This window comes from Protopterus annectens, chromosome 10.part0, assembly GCF_019279795.1.
Source record: "Protopterus annectens isolate FY-2018-M chromosome 10.part0, PAN1.0, whole genome shotgun sequence".
NCBI classification, from domain to species: Eukaryota; Metazoa; Chordata; order Ceratodontiformes; family Protopteridae; genus Protopterus; species Protopterus annectens.
In genome coordinates this window covers 1,763,568,253-1,763,589,318 of record NC_056744.1, presented here as the reverse complement: position 1 = coordinate 1,763,589,318, position 21,066 = coordinate 1,763,568,253, and positions in this window count along the sequence as shown.

Below are 21,066 nucleotides of genomic sequence, written 5' to 3'. Positions count from 1 at the left end.
GCTCCTTTTGCATAGGTCATGAACAGTGAATCTCTATAGGCTCCCACCATGGGCACCCCATAGCTCTCTACCTTTCCTTCTGTATACCACACTGAGCCCTCAGACTGCAAGCCACCACAGTGGATATCTCTTCAGAACTAGTTCACTCAAATAAAAAGGACTAGAAGTGAAATGCAGCACACTATTGAGGTTGTGTAAAAGCACGTTATTGACTTGACAAAAGTAATGGCTTGTCTCAATGCCTTCTAGATTAAAAAAAAAATAATTCAATACACAACACAATCAATCGTCAAATAAGAAGGAAACAATTCTTTCTAACAGCATATTATTTTTAAAATTGAACAAGCTGCGTTAAAAGACTGATGTGCTCCCACTTCAAAATAACGCATTTGTATGTCAGGCAAATTTCCAACAATATCAGCCTACAGCGATTAGAGTTCCTGCTCTCACAAAATTCAAGCGTGACCCATACCCCTCAGAAAGGGCCCCTGTGCTGCCAAGATAAACCCTAAATCCACTGCACGTGAGCATCATAAAATACATGTTGACATTTGCGTTAAACAAGTTAATCTGTTAATGATGAGGGTGCATTCAGCACACACACACACACACACACACACACACAAATGCTTGCGCGCGCGCACACACACACACACACACACACACACACACACACACACACACACACACACACACACACACACAATCATGATAGTGGCCCGGCAAATCGATCCGAACAGGAAAACTGTTTAACAGAAAACCTGTAAAAAAGAAGAATATTAATCTTCCCAAGCTGTATTATGCAGATAAAATTGTTTGTAGAGAAACGTTTTTATCTGCATAATAACGCTTGTGAAGATGTTGGGAGAACTGAACAGAATAGAACAGAACACAATGTGAAAATGTGTCATGCACGCGGTCGATGGCGTTTACACATGGGTAAAGTTTGTGAGCGTAGTGTTTAAATGCACCAAAAAAAAAAAAATAAAAAAAAACACCAGCGATTTCGAAGGGGGGGGGAAACACATTCACTCGGCACCAAGCAGGCATTCACATCACATTCCCAGGCATGCACATCAGACTTTGCAACACACGCGCACAGAAGACACATTTGGGCTCTGAAATGGGAGTAAAAAAAAAAAAAAAAAAAAAAAATAAACATTCCTACAGCATCTAAATTCACAAACACGCAGCCAGAACGCATCGACACATACACACAACACAGCAGCCATCCAACAGAGCTATGCACCACCGTTCAACAACAAACACGTCATGCACGCGGTCGATGGCGTTTACACATGGGTAAAGTTTGTGAGCGTAGTGTTTAAATGCACAAAAAAAAAAAAAAAACACCAGCGATTTCGAAGGGGGGGGAAAACACATTCACTCGGCACCAGGCAGGCATTCACATCACATTCCCAGGCATGCACATCAGACTTTGCAACACACGCACAGAAGACACATTTGGGCTCTGAAATGGGAGTAAAAAAAAAAAAAGAAAAAAAGAAACATTCCTACAGCATCTAAATTCACAAACACGCAGCCAGAACGCATCCACACATACACACAACACAGCAGCCATCCAACAGAGCTCTGCACCACCGTTCAACAACAAACACGCGGCGACCACAAAAAATAAAAAAAAACATTCAAATGCATCTAAAAGAAAAATCGCAGCCCAACACTAAGAAATTAAATTAAATACTTCAATAAACTCACCTTAGATCCAAGCAAGCAGAATGGAATATACAGGTAATGCTGAAGTCCTTCGCTCTAATGTTCTCGACAGTTTTCACTTCCGAGAAAGGGAGTTCTACATAGCAGATGCGGAGATTTATTGGGTCAGTGGAGTGGGTTGGACAAGCATGCTCTGACATTACCTTGTGGGAGGTACAAAGGCTACTGCTAAAGACTGATACACGAAAGTACCGTAGCTTGCACAGAAGTGTAGTAGCTGTGACGTCAGATTTTAAGAGACAAGTACAGTGGTTTCAAAGGCGGGACATTTTGATTTTCAGACTTGCACTCAAATAGTACGGAAAGGGAGGATGGCTAGGAGTTGAAACGCTGAAATAAATAATTTTGTAAAGCGGCAATGGAGATTTATTTGCGCAGGATTAGCTAACAGGGGTGCAAGGAGACATCAGGTTGTGCACTAGAATTTGATATTCCGTTGTTCTCCTTTAAGATGATGCAATATGAATACTGGGAAAACCTAAGTGTCAACAATGATGTAATTTGGGAAGGGTCTTAGAGACATGTTTGTTAGTAATGTTTAAATACAATTTCTCACAAGAAACTAAAAGCATTTTGATCTTGATATCCAACTTATCAGCACTCTGCCTTGTGCTAACGTGTAAGTTTTAGTACTGTGATTTCTTGTAGGAATAGTTAAAGCTAGTAAAGATTAATTAGGTATTTTTCTTTGAAATCAGACCTGTTCTACTGTATTATTTTAAGTTTCTGTGTGATCTCTGAACTCTTAAATGTATATGTGGTGTAGTAGTTTTTGTCTTGTGTTTTAATTATTTATTATTAAATATTTTTAAAACCTTCTACCTGTGGCTGACTTGTGTAGAGATAAGCTCTAGAGTACATTGCATATTTATTGTAATAGGCCACTCTAAAGTAAGCCTTGACTGTTAGTCATACTACCATTGGATAATAATATTGTACAGTAATAATTGGACACCCTTTTAAAGGCCTTTTATTAGCTGATATTATTAGTTGGGTGGTGGCAGTAATTACTACCGTATAGTCTGGGTAAAGGGGCACAGCTGGAGAATCTGTGTCAGCCTTTCCCAGGAGTGTCTGTGAAGTAGTATAAATACTTTGGGAAGTGTGTGTGTGTGTGTGTGTGTGTGTGTGTTGTGTCATCTACTTGGGCAGGGACACGAAGCACTGGTTGGACAGAGAGGGTACCGGAGGTTTTAGCTTGCCCAGCTAGGCTGAGACCTGGACCCTATAGCTGTGCCAGTGGGGAGTCTTATTGGGGACCTGGTGAGCAAGGGAGCAACCAGCTCCAGACAGACTGTGCACTTAAGGGAAATTGTACTTTACTGTGTGTATTAGTTATCCTTTTCGCTTCTATGAGATGACCTCCCTGGTGTTAGTGGTGAGGATTGAGGCTCCTTGATTGCTGGGCCAGGGCATGGTCATCACAGGCTCATCCAAGGGATCCGACGTCGGATCCATCTCTTTAGCCAAATGTTTGAGTCGCTGGTTTTCTAAGTAAAGTTTTAATGCAGCTAACCAACTTCTGAGGGTTTTGGGGATGAAGCAAAAAAAAAAAAAACAAATAATATTAAAACATGAACACTTATATACAATGTTTTCTACTTAATGATTTTAATTTTGAAAGGGGATATAATGAAATCTTTTCATTCAGACCCGGCCAAATACTGGCATTTATATGTAACTGCCAGTATAACTCCTGCCTTTCCAGCTCCAACAGCCATTGTATATAAGTGTTTATGTTTTAATATTATTTGTTTTTTTAATTTAATAGGTAGTAGTGAATGAAATGAGTAGGGCAAATTCATTGGAGGGGAAAGGGGGCTTTGCTGTGACGTATTTTAATTGAATATTATTTAAATTTAATTGAAGAAGAAATTGGTTGTATAAAATATTTGTTTCTGAAGAAGTTTTTAAAATAAAGAAGAAAGCACTAAATATTATGGGCTGGACTTATGAAAGCTTGCATGGAGTTGTAGAGTAGAGTAAGATGTCAGACAGCCAATATGTCTGCCAAGCGATCCAGCAACAGCCGGCAGGGGCGTGCATGAATGCTTCTAAAGCTACTCTTGCATGGACAGCGTCATGGTATGCAAATTACCTAATTTGCTGCTGAAAGCTATGCAAATGAGGTAAATTTGCAATCCAGGAAACACTAACCTGTCCGTGGAAGAGTAGTGTTATTTGCAGAAATGTATTCCATTGGAAATGGAGTACAGTTTGCAAATTGCTAAACGGAGTTATGACAGCTCCAAATAAAGGATGCATCCAGTTGAGGAAGCATGCCAATGGCCAAATATAAGGCCACTGGCATTTTTAAATGTTTAAAATTATTAAAATCTAATTTTACCCCCAATCTCCAATGTTTAAGCATAGCGCAGTGCCGCACAAACGTGCGGCGCTTAAAAAAACAAGAAAATAATTTCAAAATAGCCAAAAATAGGCATTTTCACAAAAAAGCTTATCCTGCCATGCAGGTGAATGGCAGGCTGAAGACAACATGGCCACTGAGTACTGGTTGCTAAGGGGGGGGAAGCTCAGTGTGAGAGATGTAACCAAGCATTAGTAGGCAATCCTATGCAAATGAGGATAAGGATAGTGAATCCCAATTTTCCCCAGCATGTGAGCCATGTCCCAAGAGTGTAAGTGTAGGAGTAGGTGATTAGTAGAGTAGAAGATAGGGGACATCATGAGGGGGTATGTCAGAAAGGCTGTCTGCTTATTGGAGCACAGTGCCCTGTGTTTGCCTGAGTTGCTCAGGATTGCAAGAGGCGTGTCTACAGTTGTCCTTTTTGAAAACCAGAAACCAAATGTGTACGCCATAAAAATATCTGAAATTTATTGCAAAAGGGCACACAGCATGTGTGCCCATGTGCGCGCGTGTTTGTGCTTGTTTGTGCGGAACTGCCCCGGGTGGAAACGGAACAGAAAAAGGAAGGAAAAGAAGTAGTAGGAAGTTAACCAAGGAGAACTAGCAGAGCTGCCAGGTGAAATATATCAGAATCAGCCAATTACACAGGCAGCAGACTAGCCCAGCCCAGCCCAGCACTTTAAACTCTGCAAACAGCATTCTTTCCTGTTTTTTCCCCAAGAACTCTGCAACACTGCAGTATACAAAGAGGGAAAGCTTAAAAACTTTAAAGTCAGACAAAACTTTAGGGGTTGCTCTTGCTATCATAAACCAACATGTGCAAGGTGCTGAGGGTGGTGATGTTGTGAATGCTGCTGAGCAACCTACAGTGAGGAGATGGAGAAGAGTGTACAGACCCAGGGTAACCTACCAGGGGCTACATGAGCTGGAGCGTTATAGGGTGGACAGAGACCTCCTGCAGCAAACTGTTGAGCTATGCCAGCCACGCCTCACACACAGAACCAACAGGGGGGAACCTATCCCAGTGGATACCATGGTATGTATTGGCCTAAGAATACTAGGTACAGGTACCTTCCAGAGACCAACTGGTGATATAATGTGGATATCACAGGCATCAGCATCCAGGGTACTGCACCAGTTCCTGGATGCCATGTCAGCACACGTCGGTGAGCACGTATATTTCCCCAATTCCCGTGAGGCATTGGCCAGCAATAGGCATCTTTTCCACCAAATAGCAGAATACCCTGAGGTAGTGGGTGCAATAGACTGCATGCACATACACATCAAAGCACCACCCCGTGAGCGGGGTAGGGTCTACATCAACCACAAGGGCTTCCCCTCCATCAACTGCCAGGTTGTGTGCAATGCCCAGGGCATAATAATGAATGTGTGTGCTGGCTGCCCTGGAAGCTATCACGATTCCCACATCTGGCATCTGACGCAGCTGTACCAGAGATTTGCCAGTGGGGACATCCCTGATGGTCACCTAGTGGGGTATGCTGGATACACACTGGAGCCATGGCTGTTGACACCCATCAGAAATGCACACACACCCGAACAAGAACTCCATAATGAGGCACACGCACAAAGAAGAAACATTATTGAGCATGTGTTTGGGATGCTCAAGTCATGATTCCAGTGCCTGGATACATCTGGTGGAGCCTTGCAGTACTCACCAACTACATGTACCCAAATTGTCATGGTATGTGCCATGCTACACAATATGATCCTATGAAAACAGCTGCAGCAGGAACAGCATGGGGAAGGGCCACAGCCCCCCCCCACCATTGCCAAGGCCTGCACAGGCACAGCGAGACTCGGAGGAGGAACAACCTGAGCCTGCCCCAGAAGGCAGAAGGAGGCATGCCCAGTATGCCCTGGCCTTGGCAAAGAGGCAACGCATAGCACATACACTGACTCAGTAGGAACCCTGGAAATGACTTCTCTCTCTGACTCACACATACAGTAAAAGGGATGCCTAACTTGACACTACCTGTTTTCAAACATGTATAGGGAGTGTACTATGTGCATCTGACACAGGCAGCCCTGCAGCACCACCTGAGGCATGAGTGCCCTATTTTAAGCAATATAAAGCACTGCTACGCACATTTTACCAGTATTGAGCATATTTAAATACAATTGCGTGTAGCTGCGCACTGCGCTAACCAATGCAACGTCGGCAACGTTGAGCAATGTTGGGCAAAGTCAGGCAACGTTGAGCAAAGTCGGGTAAACACATTCACACCTGCTTTACTGTTCCTTAAGCAGTCTGGTCTGCCCAGTAGGAAAATAAAAAGCAGTGACAGGGCTCGAACTCAGGATACTGTGTACTATAGTCACAGTACTGAACCACTAAGCCATGACAGCATTTCACTGGCACAGACACAACTTATCTCACTCAAACATACCAGTTGGGGGGGGGGGGTCACATACCTAACAGTCACAGCCAGCAGGACAAATGTAGACAAACGCAAACACAAACAAATGCTGTATCATGCCCTCTGAAGAGGCATATGAGTAACCTCGCCCCAGGCCTATGCAGACAGATAACAGCAGGCCAGGCAGTGTGATGTGGGTTGGGTAGGCTATGGAGTCACAAACTAATATGCGTGTAATTGGAAGCGGTATGCCTCAAGCCAGTACGATAGGCAACAGTACAGACTGAAATGGAGTACCTGACATAGCAGTGCAGGCCTAGCAAATGTGTATAAGTGTCAGGTGAACCCTTCATCCTATGTACACCCACAGTAACAATCAGGTGTGCCCCCCCCGGGTAGAAATGTACAAATAATAGCTGTCCCCACTGTATGTAGAATGACTCATGGAAGCCCTGCAGGCACTATGTGCTTCCTGTCGATGTACAACACAAAGGTGAGCCCTGAAGTAAAAACCAACTTGATTTTCACACACATATAGTATATATGCTCATACTGGGCATGCTCACACACACACAAACAAATTTAGCAAATTTCAGTCAGCAACAATACTGAAAGGTCATACTGGGCATGCTTATACACTTAGGCCACATCTGAGTACAGCAGTGGGCCACACATATCTGACATTTGCAGTTTTTACTCCAGACACTTGTCACTATTCACCAATCCTGCCTTGTGCAGACACTGATATGAAAACAGACCCATATAATATATTGGACACCTGTCATAATCAAACTATGTACTCCAAGTATTTAAGTTGTTCAAAGAAAGTGAAAAACCAAAGAAGATCAATAATACTCCGATCAGTATCACCAAGAAACAATGAGCACTCCTAACATTATCCAAGCCATGGTCAAAGTGTCCATAGAGAACCATGAAGCTTTCTTTCGCTATGTCATAAATATCAATGTAAACTCATATATGTTCTGAGTCAGTGCAAACTCTAAATGAATACATGTACATGACTGACATTGCCAACATCTTGTCAGACAGGTTCATATATATTCACCCCCCTTCTCACTGACAAAAGGTCCCATTATCATACCTGGAGATTGTGAAAACCCAGAAATCACATATACAATGGTTAAACAGCTCTTTCCAAACCTAAAAACACGATGTGTATGGGATAACATGGTTTCACTGGCTGTGTCATGTGTGAACTCCAAAACAAACAGACTCTACACCTGAACAGTCTGTTGAGACTCACAGTCTGTACAGGATAAGAAACTGTTGAATGGGTTACAGCAATGTTTGGCACACTCCACCAGTGTTGGTGCACAACAGACCATGGGAACTATTGTCTTAGAAGCCTAATAAGCCTGATGTGCAAAGCCATGGAGTCCATCATTATGGAACTAATAAACAGAGCTATTGAGAACCTACAAACACCCAACCCTACCCATTTTGGTTTGCTCAGGGGCAGATCATGGTTCCTAAACCTGCTAGATAGTTTTCAAGGCAGTCACCCAGGACATGCATCAATGAAATGAGCTACACACAGCCTACATAGACCTTGAAAAGCCCTTTTCCAGCATCCCACACACGTCGTACCCACAAAATCAACAACCTGTGCATAAACACATATGTCATCTGATGGATTGCCAGCTGGGGCACAGATAGATCCCACAAGATAAGAATTGTGGTCTCCTGTTCAAGCTGGTAGCAACTGCTGTCCCCCATGGCTCAGTCCTGGGACCCCTCCTGTCTGGTGTATACTTTTCAGAAATACAGTCAAACATGAGGACTATGTTTAGCAAGGTTTGTGGATGACTGCAAAAACGTTGTCATAATCGATGTTTGGGACAACAGAGACATCCTTCAAAAGGGTCTGTCAGACAGATGTGGTGTCAAACGTATGAGCTCGAGCTACAGTCATACAAATACCACATAGGTGCCAACACCCTAAATATGGAGGTAATAATAAGGAATCTATGGACACATGTGGATAGTCATCACTACTTCCAGAAACACATTCACAAAGTGGTTAGAAAGGCATATGGTAGAGTCTGACATGTATGTTCCCACAAACTGCCAAGGTCTTTGCATGTAGGTCAAAGGAGGTTCCCTCTGCTCATCAGTCATCAGACCCATCATAGAGTACCACAACGCACTTGCGATGAATCTGAACAGCTGAAAAGACCACTGACATACCTCAACAAGAGCATTACTGGCGTCAAACAGTTGCCCCACGCAACAAGACCAAATTTAACTCAATCTGTACTTTGTTGCATACTGTCTACTCAGGTGATCTCTGCCCAACAGACAGGTTCATGTCCAATGCAGAACGGATGTACACGTGCTATGTGAAGTAACACCAAGCTCACTGTACTACATGCTCTAGGGATATCATCATCACAACAATAAATAGAACATGTTGGAGGGATACATTAATAACTCACAGACTTTCCTTTCTTTGGAACAGGCTCTCTCCCAACCTACATTAAGCCGAGTCCCTCACTGACACTCTTCCAGTGGAGCCTTGATGAGTGTATGTGAAACAACCGTCACACCATGGATCACTTCATCAGCTTTACTACACAGAGGCCTAGGGAACTAACTCCATGAGTGGTGATAGCTGCACACTCTGGCCATACACTCTGGCCATACTAATATACGCCTTCAGGCAGATAGCCTATTACCTACCTATGTACCTATATATGTAGGGGAACACAGTATAATAAGCTAAAGATGGATGGGCAGAGATGTGTGTAAGAGGGTGACCATGTCAAGGAGCCAGCCAGGACTGTCCCACCCAGCACACATCCCAATGGCACAAAATACATGAGGTGCACATCTCACCCAGTGTACATAACAGCCACCAGTATCTGTAAGCATTACAGTGTATGTGGTCCATGTGCCTGCTGTACAACATAACGGTACAATGAAGTGCACATCTGCTATCTGTAGACATGTACCTGTCACATAGTCTACTACATACCTATGAACCTATCTTCAATAAGGCATATGTTAGCCTAGGCAAGTTGTGCATCTCTCACCACCCCATTGGGTATTCTCCCAAGCCCTCATTCTAATAGTTAGTACCCTAAGCCCCTTTCTAGTGGAGCTGCTGATGTGATGCCTGTCGTGAATTGTCTGTTTCCCATCCACTCATCAAGGCTCCTACTGAAGAGTGTCAGAGAGGGGCTCTGTCTGATGTACACTGGGACTCTGTTCCACAGTAAGGCAAGTGTCTGGGATGGTACTGTATCCCACCAGCATGTTGCATTCATTATTGTGATGAGGTTCATATCCCTGGAGTATGTAGGGCGACTCAATTTTGTTATCTGTAGATGGAGCATGCTCAGCAGTTATGTGTTGGACATGGCTCTGTATGTTAGGCAGAGTGTGCCTCTGAGTAGCCGGTACGCAATGAAGAACAGATTTAGTTTTACCAGTTGTGTTGCATAACACAACTGTTTGAGGCCAGTAATCCTCTTGGTGAGGTACCTCTGTGTTCTCTACAGCTGCTGGATATGCATAGTCGAGTACATCCAAAATGGTGCATTGTACTCAGTGATGGGGCTGATGACTTAAGAGTAGAGGGACACCACTACCTCTTCGGATCCTGGTGCAAACCCTTTGTTGATTAGATGTGCCACATAGGATTTCCCAATCAGTTTGGCAACATGGTTGTCAAAGGAAAGATGACTACTTGTGTCCCCAGATCCCTTATTACTTTGTCAGTTTTAAGGGGGTAACACCTATGTGGTAGTTTGTGTGTACTTTGTTTTCACCAAAGGGGATCACTATGCATTCCTCCACATTGAGCTTGAGGCCATGATTCTGACACCACACATCTGTCTCATAGAGTCCCTTCTGGAGAACATTTGTGTCATCCGGGGAATCTATTATGGCAAACACTTTACAGTTACCAGCAAACTTAGTCAACCACAACCCTCCTGTATTGGCATGTACATTTGAGAAGTCTATACCAAACAGGAGGGACCCCAGGACTGAACCCTGGGGGCCACCAGTTGTTACCATTGTAGAGTCTGACATGTAGCCAGCAACTCTTAGTTTGTGGAATCTATCTGTGAGCCAGTTTGCAATCCATCTTGTGATGTATGGATTCATGCCCAGGTTGCTGGGTTCATCTATGATACCTGACTTGGGAATGGTGTGAAAGGCTGTAATGAGGTATAGGTAGGCTGTGTTGAGCTCATTTCAATCATCTGTAGCCTGGGTAATGGTCTCAAAGTAATCCACCCAGTTCAGGAGGCGTGATCTGCATATGATGAAGTGAAACTGGGTGTGCTCAACTGTGTGAAGGTTCACAATCTCTTTATTGTTGACTTCCATTATGATTGGCTCCATTGCCTTAAAGAGCAGACTCGTCAGGCTCATAGAGCATGAATGCCAAGGGATTTTTGTGGCCCCACCCCTGTGGAGTGTGAAGAACGTTGCTGTGCAACATTCTATGGGTACATATCCTGTACAGAGCATGTAGAGAGAGGTGTAGGTATCCTTGATGAATATGGATACATCTCCACCCTATGGGCTATGATCCAGGTCCTGATGCTGGAAGGTATGGAATGGGTAGTATCCTGGTAGTGCTGGTGTGCTCTCTAGAGCCTTGAACTAGGTTTCTGTTACTGCACATATATCAATATTCTCCATACTGAGATGCGCCTTGAGTGTGTGCATCTGGAGGCTGAGACCTCTGGAAATTAGTAGCATTTAGCTAACTTTGTGGTTATTTGTGTTGGTTATGTGGGTCCTGAGTGACTGGTGTTCCACACCTGAAGTCAATGGTTCATTGATTCCATCTGACCATAAGCTAATTACCCTACATATCCACATTCTGGACCCACTCCCCATTAAGGAAACCATGTTAAAAAATGTCTCCAAAGCCAACTTCATGCTTCTTAAGACAGAAGTGCTGAACTTCAGGACACCCATGCAGATGGACAATACTGTTACGACTACTGAATCCTTCACAATTGCACTTTATAAGCACTTACATGAGTGTATGCATCGTGCTATCCCAAACAGAACCAAGACGCTATCCTCCAAGAAAAGGAAGCCAATCTGGTGGCCCCCTGCCATAAACAAACTGCACAACAGAAGGAAGAAACTGTTGCAAAAGAGGGTAAAATCCCATGAGTGGAGGAGCTCCCTGGTCAGCCTCAGGAAGAAGCTGCAATCCCTGATAAAATCCTCCAAAGCTAGTAACGAAAACAAAGTCGACACTGATTCTAAGGACAACCACAAAGCATTCTATAGCTATGTCAAGAATCTCAATGTCAACACTCAGATCTGCTCTAAGTTACAGTACAATGGCACTAAATATACAGACCCAACTGATGTTGCCAACAGCCTGGCAGATAGGATCAGTGCTAACTTTACCCCCCTCTCACCCATGAAAGAGCACATCTCTATACCAGAAGAATGCAAAGTCACTGTCATCATGACTGCACAGGTAAAAACCACTCTCCAAAGCCAGGAACACAGCATCCATGGGACCAGATTACATCCCAGGCTGCATTCTACATGAACTACAGAATGAACTGGCACCACACCTACATACCATGTTCAATCATAGCCTCACCTCAGGCTTTGTGTCTGCTGAATGGCACACAGTGACAGTTATCCCACTTCACAAGGGGGGAGCCACCACAGACTTCGTGAACTAGCGCCCCATTAGCCTGATGAGCCTGGTCTGCAAGGCCGTGGAATGTATCATCATGGAACTTATAAACAAAGACATTGGTAATCTCCAAACTCTGGACCACAACCATTTTGGGTTTGTAAAAGGCAGATCATGTCTCCTAAACCTGATAGACTTCTTTGAAGCAGTCACTAAAGCCACTGTAGACAAGGGTAAGGTGGTTCACACAGCCTATCTAGATCTTGCCATGGCTTTCGACACCATCCCCCACTCTGGAATTATGGATAAACCCACTAAACTAGGTATAAATCCCTATGTCACAAGATGGGTTGCCAACTGGCTGACTTAACACTGAAAGTGTGATAAGAGACCTTGGGACATAGGTGGACAGTAGTCTCTCCTTTGATAATCACTTCACCACAGTAGTCAGGAAATCCTTCTATGTGGCACACCTCATCACAAAAGGTGTCTCATGCAGAATAAAAGAGATCATTGTTCCCCTCTACTCATCACTCATTAGATCCATTATAGAGTACAATGCCCCTTTTGCTATGTACCTCACAAGAAATCTACAACAACTGGAAAGCCTGCAGAAATACCTCACAAAGAGGATTAGCATCCTCAAATACATGTCATGCACAGACCATCTCAAAACACTGCAGCTTTACTCTGGCGCATATCACCTACTCAGGGGTGATCTCTGCCTAACATACAAAGCGATGTCAAACACAGAGCTGTTGGACATGCTCCACTTAAAGAAATCCCAATCCCTCTGAGCGTCGGCCCCAAAACCCAGACTGAAATACTAAAGGAGATGGTGTATCCATTTTCATAAAGGATACCCACACCTCCAGGTTAGTGGCACAGCACGAGGCCTTGGAGACCATGCAAGTACAACTAACATTGGGCAAAGCTGCTTATCAGATCGTAGCCTGCTACAGATCACATACCTTGTCTCAGGACCCTCACTCAGTATTCCTGAGAACACTGGGAAATATAAAGGCTCTACCAAACACCATGATATGAGGAGATTTCAACTATCCAAACATTGACTCGAGTACAATGTCCTTTGCCCAATGCTTCCTAGAGTTTATTAACTCAAACGGCCTGGAACAGCTGGTCACCACACCCACTAGAGGTGACAACATACTGGACCTGATCATCACCAACATGGGGGATCAGTGTTCCACACCAGAGGTAAACTTCTCGCTGGTAATATCAGATCATGAAGTAATCACACTGGACATCCACATCCTGACCCCCCCAGTCAACAAAACCACTGTGAAAAACTTTTCAAAAGCAAACTTCACACTTCTCAAGACCGAAGTGGAAAGTTTCAAAGCCCCCTTGCTACAGGATAATGCTATCCAATCTGCAGAATCCTTTACAAGTGCATTCTATGAGCACCTACAGGGATGCATGGATCGAGCCATCCCAATTAAAACCAAGACTCACCCCTCCAAAAAGAAGAAACCAATCTGGTGGTCCTTGCCCATAAATAAGCTATACAACAGAAGGAGGAAACTAACACGATAGAGCAAAATTCCAAAAAGGAAAGGCATCACTGATCATTATTAGCAAGAAACTACAATCGCTCATAAAATAATCCAGGTCCAGTTTCTAAAGAAAAATTGCCAAGGAATCTAAAGATAACCACAAAGCCTTCTTTAGCTATATCAAACATTTAGGTGGCAACTCTCAGATATGCTTTCATCTACTGCAAAATGGCAAAAAATACACTGAACCAACTGACATTGCCAACATCCTGGTGGACATGTTCAGTGCAAACATCACCCCCCCTCACCCCCAAAAGGGCCCGTGTCCATCCCAGAAGAATGCACAGCCCCAGACTTCATGGACATGCAGTTAAAAACAGCCCTCTCCAAGGCTAAGAACACAGCATCAGTGGGACTGGATGGTGTCCCAGGCTGCGTCTTACACAAGCTCCAAAAAGAACTAAACCCTCACCTACATTCACTGTTTAGACTCAACCTTACCACAGGCTATGTACCCATAGAATGGCGTACAGCAACAGTCATCCCACTCCACAAAGGTGGTGCCACAGCAGAACCTGGGAACTATCGCCCTATAAGCCTGACCAGCCTGATCTGCAAAGCTATGGAGTGAATTATAATGGAACTCATAAACAGAGACATTGGGAACCTCCAGATACTGGACCCTACCCAATTTGGCTTTGTTAAAGGCAGATCCTGCCTCCTAAACCTAGTTGACTTCTTTGAAACAGTGACCAAGGCCCTAGATGAAGAGAAGGTAGTCCACACAGCCTACCTGGACCTCACTAAGGCCTTTGACACCATTCCCCACTCTGGCATCATAGACAAGTTTACCATCTTGAACGTTAACCCCTATGTTACGAGATGGGTGACCAACTGGCTCATGGATAGAACACACATGGTCAGAGTTGCAGGTGCCATGTCCGACTCTAAACCAGTCACAAGTGGCATCCCACAGGTCTCGGTCCTGGGACCCCTCCTGTTCAGTATATACATGTCTGAGGTACAGGCAAGCGTGGGAGGACTATGGCTGACCAAGTTCCCAGATGACTGTAAACTGGGGGCCATAATCGGCTCTCTGGCTGACACAGACATCCTCCAGAAGGGTCTTACAGAGAAGGATACCTGGTGTCAAAACCATGGCCTCAAGCTGAATGGCAAAAAATACATAGTCATCTCCTTTGGAAAAAACAAAGTGCCCACAAATTACCACATAGGTGGTAATCCACTAGGTACGGAAAATGTAATTAGGGAACTGGGGACCCAGGTAGATAGTAACCTCTCCTTTGATAATCACATTGGCAAAGTGGTTAGTTATTCCTTCTACGTAGCCCACCTAATCACGAAAGGGTTCACCTCTAGATTAAGAGAGGTCATTGTGCCCCTCTACTCATCACTCATTAGGCCCATAATAGAGTACAATGCCCAATTTGGTATGTACCTTAATTGGCACATGCAACAGCATGTACTTCACCAAGAGGATCATGGGCCTCAAAGAGATGCCCTATGCAGCTCGACTAAAGAAACTCCAGCTCTACTCGGTTGCTTACTACCTGCTCAGAGGTGATCTATGCCTGACGTATAAGGCCATGTCCAACCCGGATTTAATGGACATGCTCCACCTCAAGAAAAACAAATCTCCTAGAGCCACACGTTCCAGTGAATTAAACCTCAGCAAAGCAATAAACAGGACGTGCTGGAGGGATAGATTCCTGTCCCAGAGACTTCCCTCCCTCTGGAATAGAATCCCAGTTGATGTTAGGCAGAGCCCCTTGCAGACTCTCTTCAAGAGGAATCTTGATGAGTGGATGGGAAATTGTAAATTTACCCCTGGGATCACTTCAGTGGCCCTGCTAGACAGAGGCCCAGGAAATTTAAAAGGGAGGCGAAAGCCAACACATTCTGGCTAGGCTTATAAATGCCCTTGGGCAGATAGCCTAGTACTTACCTATGAACCTATGAACCTACATGCTCTAGGGACCTAAACCTTGTCACCACAATAAGCAGAACATGCCGGAGGGATAGATTCCTGTCCCACAGACTTCACATACTCCAGAATAAACTACCTATCTAGATCAAACAAAGCTCCTCATTAGCACTCTTCAAGGAAAATCTTGATTATTGGATGGGAAATAGGAAATTCACCCTGGGGATCACTTCTGTGTCTGCACGACAGTGGCACAGGAAAATAAATTTCTTGGGTGACAAAAGCCAGGGTGCCTTTTTGGCTGGCCTTGTATAGGCCCCAGGGCCAATAGACTAGTACCTACCTATGAACCTATGAACCTTTGAGCCTTGCCTAAAAAAGGTAATATGGGGACAGCACGAGCCTTGGCCAGTATTCAGAAGCATAGGGGCGACAGGTGCAAACCATCTCTAGTGAAGCAACAAGGCTTGTCTATCAAGTCATCACAGGCAGACAGAGACTGGATCCCCTTTGAATGACACCAGAAGCTCAGCCAATTGTTGAAGTTTATCATCTTTCTGTTATATTGCAGTATCCTGTAAGTGAAGGTAAGATGCTACTCAAGGTTTGACCCTGTGTGTGCCAGCATGTGGTGTATCAACCCATATATGACATGGTCATGGCCTATGCATACAATACACTCACAATACACCTAGTATGATAAGCCTGCTGAGGTTAGCAAATGTGAAAAAAACCTTTGTGCAAACTGTCAGCAAGTAATGTCTGTATTGCACCCTGTAACTCCATGTTGCTTGCTTAAGTGTAAAGACGTATTTAGTTTGGATTAAGAACACCGCACTTGCCAACTGTGTGTGTCTCCCTGGGGAGGAGCAACCTTTTTGGAGACAACTCAAACACCTTAAAAGTGGTATACTCATCTTTGTCAAGTCCAATGATGTCACCATCCTACAAATATACCTGTGGAAAGGTGAAATCCCAGTAATGTGTATAGTGCTTCGTGTAAATGCGTACTGCTGTAGTATCATAATGTAGTTAGGTAGAGGTTTGAATCCTGCACTTGCCACCTGTGTGTGTGTGTGTGTGTGTGTGTGTGTGTGTGTGTCTCCCTGGGGAGGAGCAACCTTTTTGGAGACTACTCATACACCTTAAAAGTGGTATACTCATCTTTGTCAAGTCCGATGATGTCACCATCCTACAAATATACCTGTGGAAAGGTGAAATCCCAGTAATGTGTATAGCGCTTCGTGTAAATGCGTACTGCTGTAGTATCATAATATAGTTAGGTAGGGGTTTGAATCCTGCACTTGCCAAGTGTGTCTGTGTGTGTGTGTGTGTGTGTGTGTGTGTGTGTGTGTGTGTGTGTGTGTGTGTCTGTGTCTCCCTGGGGAGGAGCAACCTTTTTGGAGACTACTCAAACACCTTAAAAGTGGTATACTCATCTTTGTCAAGTCCGATGATGTCACCATCCTACAAATATACCTCTGGAAAGGTGAAATCTCAGTAATGTGTATAGAGGGTCATATAAATACGTACTGCTGTAGTATCATAATGTAGTTAGGTAGGGGTTTGAATCCTGCACTTGCCAAGTGTGTGTGTATGTGTGTCTCCCTGGGAAGGAGCAACCTTTTTGGAGACTACTCAAACACCTTAAAAGTGGTATACTCATCTTTGTCAAGTTTGATGATGTCACCATCCTACAAATATACCTGTGGAAAGGTGAAATCCCAGTAATGTGTATAGTGCGTCGTGTAAATGTGTACTGCTGTAGTATCATAATGTAGTTAGGTAGGGGTCTGAATCCTGCACTTGCCAACTGTGTGTGTGTATATGAGTGTCTACCTCAGCAGGAGCAACCTTTTTGGAGACTACTCAAATACCTTAAAAGTGGTATACTCATCTTTGTCAAGTCCGATGATGTCACCATTCTACAAATATACCTGTGGAAAGGTGAAATCACAGTAATGTGTATAGTGCGTTGTGTAAATGCATACTGCTGTAGTATCATAATGTAGTTAGGAAAGAGTTTGAATCTTGCACTTACTGACTGTGTGTGTCTATGCTCCAGGTGTGTGACACCATTGGCCAATGTGGAGTGGGTTTTGATTTTTATAGTGTATGACATATCACAATGACAACTGCATGTGCATTACACATGTAAGGTAGCTGTGGGGCAAATCCATATACATACATGTGACCTCAAGTATTTCATAGGTGGGTACTCTGCTTTCTCCATGAACGCATGTGTTATCTTTGCCAGAGAGTACTGGCACTTTCCAGACCTTAGGTCACTTCTGTATGCTTGTGAAAAGCTTAGCCACTGCAGTGATCCCTGGGCTATGGCTTCCGTTTCACAGCCACTCATCACGGTTTCTATTGAAGAGTGTGAGTGAGGGTTTATGCTTGAGGTATATTTGAAACCTGTTTCAAAGCAAGCAAAGTCTAGCAAAGATGACTAATCATTATAGGTGTGCAACAACCTCTGTGGATCTGCATGCAAACTCTGTATTGCTTATGTGCTGCACAGAGTGATTTCCAAAACCCTTTGATAATGTGATTATCAAAGGAGAGATGACTTAACACATGGCTCTATGTATGCATTAGTACCTGTTCCACATTTTGGGGGCTACTACCTATGTGGTACTCTGGGGATACTTTGTTTTCTAAAAGTGGATAACTATGCTTTCTTAGGCTTATAGCTTTACAGTATGAGTTTGATACCAGGTATCTATCTGTATGATGCCCTTTTGGAGGATGTGTGTGTCATCCTGAGAATAAAGTATAGCCCACTGTATGCATTTTCATCAAACGTGGGCAGACATATCCCTGTTGTGTTTGCTTGTACCTAAGAAAGCTATATGCCAAACAGGAGTGGTCCCAGGACTGAGTGCAGGTGAATACCACTTGTTACTGGCATAGAATAGTACATGGAGGCTGCAAATGTTACTGTGTGTCCTACATCTGTGCGTCAGTTGTCACGCCATTATCTAACAATCATTTATGGTCAGTCTGCTGAGATTATGTCTAATACCAGTATGTGGGATGGGTATGATTTGCTGGTGAGGTATAGCTAGGCTGTGTTGACCTCCCCTCCCTCACCTATAGCCTTGTTGACTGGCTTAAAGTCTACTAGGTGTAGGAGCCATGATCTGGCCTTTAGAGAACCTAAGTGGGTATGGTGCAGTATTTGCAGGTTCATAATGTCTCTGTTAATGAGTTCCATAATGCTGTGCTCCATAGCCTTTCAGATAACATTGGTCTGGCTGATAGGATGAGAGCTTCCAGGACCTGTTGTAGTTCTACCCTTAATCAATTTATGCTAACATTTGCACTGGGTGTGGCAAGGGTGGACAGGTTTAAGAATAAGTATATTAGAGGGTCAGGCCAGGTTTGAAGGTTAGTAGACCATGCTAGATAGACAGGATTAAGTTGGTTTGTACATGTGCTGAGGAGGGATGCAGAGTATATTGTGAAATAGTTGCTAAGGATGAAGCCGTTAGGTAACAAGAAAAGAGGAATGCCTAAGATGAGGTTTATGGCTGTGGTGAGAGAGGACATGTAGGTGGATGGAGTGACAGCGCAAGATGCAGAGGGCAGGAAGACATGGAAACAGATAATGTACTGTGGTGACCCCTAATGGGAGCATCCAAAAGGAGAAGAAGACATTGTAGCTCAACCCTTGTGGACTGTGAACACCATTACCGTACCTCATTCCACATGTATGTAACCTGTATAGAGGCTCCATCTGGACAGAGCGTTTAGGTGAGTGGTGACTTCATATGTCAGCTTGTGTATGACACAGCCAGGGACACTGTCCAGTACCATTGTCACTGTGGTGTGGACCTTGTTAAATAGATGTTTTAACTAGAGTGTCTGTGAATCATCAGGTATTGCGTTCTGCAGGTCTGGAAATGTGGCCCTTGTATAGCAACAGGGTGGTGAAATCCGCATTCAAACTGTCTGACAAGGAATTGGTAATGTCAGTCAGATAAGTGTACTTTGTGACCATTTACATTAACTGTGACCCAATCTGAGATTTCCACTGTAGATTATGAACAACAGTAAAGAAAGCTTTAGTGTTGTCTATGGAATCGTTGCCATTTTGTATTTTGAAGCTTGCCTTGTATGTTTAGTGAGGGATTGAATTTTCCAAATGATACTGACCAGAGAGGTTATCCCTTCTTGGTATGTAACTCTTTTTTGGTATAACATCACACCTTCTATTATATATTTAGTTTATGGCAGGGGTCCATGAGACTAATGCACTTTTACTGTATAAGTGAGAATTTCTTGTGTTTGTGATAGCACAGTCCATGCAACCCTATAGGTGAACAGTGTGCATTAATACAGGATTATGCAGCTGGGACAGTGTTAACCTTAGTAATGCAAACCAATGACAGATAGGAACAACAGCATCACCCACAGCGCAGTGTCAAACCATGTCATACACACACATGCGTACTCAAGTTCCAAAACATGTGTAGTACAATGCATACTGGCCACCAATAGAAACTATAGGGTGTTAACACTGGCCAATACAGGGCATGTCACCCTGCCCATGTGTGCAATATGCACGTACATACAGACAGTGCACCTCCACCATGTTCACTTAGAAAAGCTTGTTTTTGCATTTTTTGCTGCCTGCACTTGAAAATTGTTTGTTGTTATTTAATTTAATTGTAGAGGCTGCTCGCTCAAGTGTGCTAGCCTGTGTTAAGCATTTTACTGTGTTTCCTGCTATCTGTCCTTAAAAAATGAAAAAAACAAAAAAGTATCCCTCTTTCCCGCCTTTTCTAACTAGAATAGTCCTGATTTCAGGTTTGCTGGAATGCGGACTTTAGTACAAGGTTCCTGTGTTGCCCATTTCCTTACTTGGATAGGAGGAAGCTTCTCTGTTCACCAGTGGGAGTGGGGAGCTTTGAGCAGCCTATCTGTCCCTGAAGGAGTGGTTTCAGCCCAGAAACAAGTTGTTTATTAGCCATTTGGGGCTAATTCCTAGCTCTTTCAAGTCCCCTTCTTAAAAACCCGCTTGGCGTGGTTTTTGTGCTTGTTTCTACTCAGCAAAAGCTCCTCGTGGTCCTGCAGAGTGGTGCTAGCAGCAGAGAGATGAAAAAGAGTGACTGCTACTTGATAGAAGTATTTTCTACTGCCTTTAGTCTTGCGATTGCTTGTTCTCACTGAAAAGTGAGTCTGGAACTGCTGTGTTACTTAGAAAACCTTGTTTTTGCATTTTTTGCTACCTGCACTTGAAAATCGTTTGTTGTTATTTAATTTAATTGTAGTGGCTGCTCTCTCAAATGCGCTAGTCTGTATTAAGCATTTTACTGTGTTTCCTGCTATCTGTTGTTAAAAAAGAAAAAAAAACAAAAAATCCCTCTTTCCCGCCTTTTCTAACTAGAATAGTCCTGATTTCAGGTTTGCTGGAATCCGGACTTTAGTACAAGGTTCCTGTGTTGCCCATTTCCTTACTTGGACTTTGT